The sequence below is a fragment of the Cupressus sempervirens genome, chromosome 9 (assembly GCF_028749045.1).
Source record: "Cupressus sempervirens isolate cs-2001-9-10 chromosome 9, ASM2874904v1, whole genome shotgun sequence".
Taxonomy (NCBI): domain Eukaryota; kingdom Viridiplantae; phylum Streptophyta; class Pinopsida; order Cupressales; family Cupressaceae; genus Cupressus; species Cupressus sempervirens.
Genome location: NC_143126.1, coordinates 785,325,230 through 785,331,229, shown reverse-complemented (window position 1 = coordinate 785,331,229; position 6,000 = coordinate 785,325,230).

Here is a 6,000-nt window from a genome sequence, read left to right as displayed (position 1 = left end):
GGGTAAATGACCACAAGGCATACTTAACTCATTAATATTTTTACATTTATATTCTTGATACAAATAGAATATATGATCCAGACAAGTAGGAAGAGTAGTAGGAAGAGAAGACCAAACTAAATCAAGAGTATCACAATGTCAAGTTATAAAAGGATGATAAAGACTATGATTAATCATCTTAATCTCATCATCTAACTTAAGGAAATGGTGAATAGGAGAAGCAATAGCTTTCATGATAGTCAACCAAGGTAAACCAAGCTCCACTTGGAACTGATTAGAAGCTAGAATGACAGTAAAGGTACTATTGACCACTTTACCATAGAGATCAATAGGAAAAAGAAATATGTAGAGGATATAATAAAACATTACAAGTTTGAATTGAACCATCAATTGAATCATATAAGTCATGATGTTTCCTCTTATTATAAATATGGTTGTTAGTGATGATATTTACCATAGAATTAGGATCAACAAGACACATGTAAGAAGGATATTTAGAAATCTAAGTAGTAATATAGAGAGAACCATTTAGAGCCTTAAACTTATCAACACCAGTGAATGAGATAGTAAGGGCTCTAGTATACTTATGATTTAGTTTAGGTTTAGGTTGAACATTAGATGTAGAGGAAATATCTTCCTTAGGTGGAGGTGGAGATTTAACTACACATTCCACAACATTAATAATATTATCATTCTCTTTTCGTAAGGTATCTCAAGAAACATTCAATCTAGGAGGAACAAAAGAAGAAGGATGTTGAATAATAGTATTAGTGTGTTGAGGGAAATAATTAGTGTAGATTTGAAGATTTTGATTAGGTGGTGCCACAATTTTTTTCCCATTATCTTGATCCTCAATAGATAAGGCATTATAATTAATCAAATGTTGAATCATATGTTTCAAAGAATAATAGGCCTCAATATCATGTCTAGGCTAGCAATGAAATTGACAAAAATCTTGAGGATTAAAATGTGGACTTGATGTAGTAGAAGGAATAAGTGGCATAAAAAGAGGAAGTTTAATCATATTATGACTAACCAACCTATCCATAATAGAATGTAAATACTCAAATATAGAAGTAAACTAATGATTCATCCAAAAAATAGAGGAAGACATATTAGCACTTTGAGATGTAGTAACTACTGGATCATCTTGTATTTGTAATTTTTTTGATCTGGATGCAATTGTTAGGTTTTTAAAATTTTTTAGGATTAGGTATGAAATCAATCTTATCAATAGGTACAAGAGCCATCTGAATAGTGCTCTCAAACTGACTTGCTTGTAACTGATAATGATAAATTATCGCACAAAGTTGTGAAAAAGATGTAAACTTAGTAAGAAAATTCTTATCTCTAATGTCTTTTTGTAAATTCACAATAATCATATGATGAATATCAATATCAGGCACATGGTAAGAATTTTGAGAACAAAAATGCTTAAATCTACCAATAAAAGGGGTCATTTTATCTTTAGGACCTTGTTTACAATGCATTAAATTAGTCAAATAAATAGAAGGACCAATATTATTCTGAAACTATTATATGAAAGCATTAAAAAGTTTATGGAAATAATCAATAGAATAAAGTGGAAAATAAAAATTCCATTGAAAATCTTTGTCACAAAAAATTTGAGAAAAAACATAGCTATAATCCTATGTTCATGAGCATTGTCACTACATATAACTTGGAAAGTCTTAAGATGTATCACATGATCACATTTACCATTGTAACTATTAAGGTGAGGCATATCACCTTGTAAAGGAGAAGAAATAAAGATAATATCAAATGAAAAAGGACTACCCATAGCACATGTGGTAACATTAAACTTAGAATAAGTGAAGGAATCAAGTTTTTGTTGCAAAGAAGACACAATCTAAGAAAGACTAAAGATTATGGAATCATCTAGAGGAGTAGATGGAATAGGCACATTCAACACACTAGGAAAAGTGTATGAATTAGATTGAATAGAAGAAAATGTGAGTGGAATAGTGGGAACCACAATAGAGGGTTTAGGATAAGTGAAAGGAAAACTATTATATGAAGGTTGTGAAATCGGCAATGAAACAAGTAGAACACTCACATGAAAAGAGGGGACATTAATACTACTAAGAGGATTAGATTTGTTGGTGTTTTTACACTATTAAGAAACAAAATACTTAACACCAAGATGATAAAGATCACAATAACCTAAGGATTAGCTACTTCCCATAAATAGTTATATGTTCTTCATATCTAGACCCAACTTCAACAAAATCATGAAATATTTTCTACTCTTTTGGCTCTGCAAAACCAAGGTGAGTGCACCTAAGTGATGAAGGATATACAACTTGATACTACATACATATTTCATTCATTCCATGAAACTTCATAACAATAGACATCCCTTATAGTAGATTGGTCACAATTCTTCTTAGATCTTCAAGTAATTTTGGCCAATAATAGCCAACTAAGACTTAGAAGTTAAATGTAAACAAGTGCTGACCATATTTGACATTCTTCAAACATTAAAGTTAAATTGATTTGATTTTAAGCTTGATTCTTATTCATGGTTTCTTCATATATAGAGTGAACTAGTTGATCAGTGCCTCATCCATTAGGATTCAAAGTCTATCAAATTTTTGGACCTAATTGATTGCATTACAATCAATATTTTCAGCAATTCTCACTAAGACTCATTGTTACATATATCCTTTCTACTACCATGGAAATCCTATCATATTAATTGAAGAATTTACCTAATTCATTCAATTAAAGGGAATAGTGAAAATGATATAAAACTTAGCCTAATTGCATCCAATTAAACAAGCTTTGCTCATGCAATTTCAAGATAACCAAGTAATAAAAATGGAGGCAAGATTCAAAAAGAAAAGATATGGGGACAATTCATCTTTGTATTAATTTCTTTTGAAAATTGTATAACAACTATAATAGAACCCAAAATGACTCTAGATAAGACATCAAGATCCTATAACATCAATGTATTCTCAGATACTTGTAGAGAAAATACATCATAAAGTTTGCATCAAGGACTGGACTGAACAAAACTTAGTTAAAACTAAAATTGTAAATGACTTGGACCCTTTCTCTAGCCTTGGGATCTCACTTATATGGTGTGATATGCAACAAGCTTTAGGCTTAGGGAGTATTGATAGTTTTCCTTAAGATAGAAAGACATTTACATTGTTACTATCATAAAAGACACAATTTTGTGCAACATAAAAACTTTACATCATAAATATTCTTTTGTGGGACTGCTTTCTATTACGCCTTTTGTTGTACTTCTTTATTGATTGGAAATTAATGATTGGTTTCATTGCTATTATTGTTTCTTGGAAGAAGTAGCCAAATTTTTTTTTTGTGATGTATTTTCCTTTGCTTATTGCAAGCTTACTTCAACTCAAGGCTCTCCATTCATATCATCATGTACTATTAAAACAATAGTTATATCTGATTCTTTAGTTGCCATATCATTAGTTGGGACTATTGTGCTTGTCTCTAAAATTGGTTGATTTTCTTTGTCTTCTTCTATATGCATTGATGTATCAACTATTTGATTCTCATCCTATTCCACATCATCTTCTTCTATTTCCATTTTCTTTGCATATACAAAATCCTCCATCCATTTGTTGAAAATTGTATCATCAAGCCAATCAAAATTCAAGACCTTATGCTGCTTCTTAATCATAAAATCCCCTATTTTATTGATCTCAATAAATTCTTCTCTGATGGAGTTATAGAATAACTGCACTTAAAAATATTCCTTATTTTTTATTGCCCATAGTAAATGTCCCTTTCCATTTATGACTCCATTTATTCTTTGGCACAATAAATCATCTAATTCTTTACCCCATTCTTCCTTTTCTTTTATTCTATTTATCTTCTTAAGTGCATGGGGAAAGAGTTCAAACTTCTCACCTAGACATTTAGAAAGATAAATCATTATCCTTTTTTGTACTAAAACTCTTTTTTCATCAAATTCAGACAAATTAGTAGTCATATCAATAGTTTTTTTTCTATCTGTTCACAAGATAGACTAATAATTGAGATACACAAAAGGGTGATATCTTTATCCCTCCCACCCCATTTATTCATGATGGGTTTTAAAGTATCTTCACCATATTTTATTTCTTCCCACATGTTTATTATTTTTACCAATTGCTCATGAAATGTTGGCCAATCAATCTTATCTACTAAGTATAAGATTTTTTTCCTAATTTTATCTTCATATAAATCATTTAATTCTATATGCAGGTTCTAGAGTTTATTCTTTTCCTCTTCAAATTCCTCAATAGTATAGAATTCTAGCCTCTTTGGGGTGTTAGATAACTCTATGATAGAAGTTGACTTGAATGGTTCAATTGGGGGGCGAGGATAAGTAATGTGGGGCTTGCTTGGCTCTCTCACTTTTCTTTTTCCTAACTATTTATCCATCTAAGCTACTTGAGTCTCTAGCTAATATATCTCATTCCCTCTCTCCTCATATGCCTTTAATATTTATTCAAACTTGGCATTTAGCTCTAGGAATTTACCTTTATCCTTTTTAGTAACTACCACCCCAAAATCCATCATTTCCCTAGTCATTTTTGTCACCTTCTCACTATCTACCTCATTTTCCTTTTAAACAATGATACTACCTGTATGCTCAGTACTAGAGACTTCTTGTATCTTGGTCTTATCTCTCTTTTCAATAGACCATATAAAAAATGCTTGGTGATCATTGCTGTATTTTAAACCTCTATGTGCTTGCAAAATTTCCCCCTTAGTTTTATACTAAATATCCTTTTCTTTCTTAACAGAGTAAAAAATCATAGCATTAGCTATGTCCCATTTAGGTAATATCAAAACTCCTAAATCTTTCAATACTTGCCTTCCCCTTTTAGGGGTTAGTTGTGAAAATTCCTCCATGAAATTGGCCTTAACCTCTTCCTCTATCTTAGAGTTCAACTTATTTGGTTGCTCTACTTTTATTGATTTACATTTAGCCTCAAAACTGCTAATGTTTCTTCTCCACAAAAATTGTGTAAAGGCTCTAGACTTTACAAAGTTTTCATCATTAGTAAATTTTTGAGAAGCCTGTGCAATTATAGGGTCTATATCCCTACCTCTATAGTCATCAATAATAAGATCAAAATATGGCATGCAAGGCTCTTTAGGTAATCCTCCTTCAATATTAGTAGTTATAATAACAATGTCCCCTCCGCCTCCAATTTGTCTCAGTTGTTCCCTTAGAGATACCTCATCATCTATTCTGAGTGGAGTATGGGATGGTGAATATTTTCCTACATACAAAGATGAACCTTACTTTTTTATCCACTTCTTTGGGGCTTATGTGTCAATAGGGCTCTCAGATCTTGGCCTCTTATATGGAGGAGCATATTGTATGTTCTAAGCCACTATATACCCTGCCTTTCTTTGTAGTGTATATTGGCTCAAGGTCACAATTATCCTATTGGTTAATCTCCTTTCCACCTTAGTAGCCTTATTAGGGTGTGCTTTTATTAGGATCTCCTTATTCTCATTCAAGGTTTGCATGATCACAACAAAATTATTCATCAACATATCTATTTTTAACCCCCAATATTTCTTATCTGCCAAGGGATCATATTTTGGCTCAAAAGCATTTATAAAATCTAAGACTTTTCTATACACTATCCATTTTTCTTTCCTAACCTCTTGCTCTTGCAATGAGAATTTATTTCTAATTACATCCTCAGGAAAATATACACATTGTACCTGAACCTTAGCCTTACTCCTTTCTTTGAGGAGCTCATAGAATCCCTTTAAATGAATAAGACAGGCACGGGATTGGGCCATTTGATATTTATCTAAGAATTTCCCCAAATTTCTTCATCCCTTCCTAATAAACACAAAATCATGAATGACAGTAAGCATTAGAAAGAAAGTACCTTTGGATTTTCCTATCAAATCCCTCTCATCAACTAATCCAATTTGCCATAATAATTCTACAATTCCTACCTTCAAGGGCACCTGATATGGTAGCAC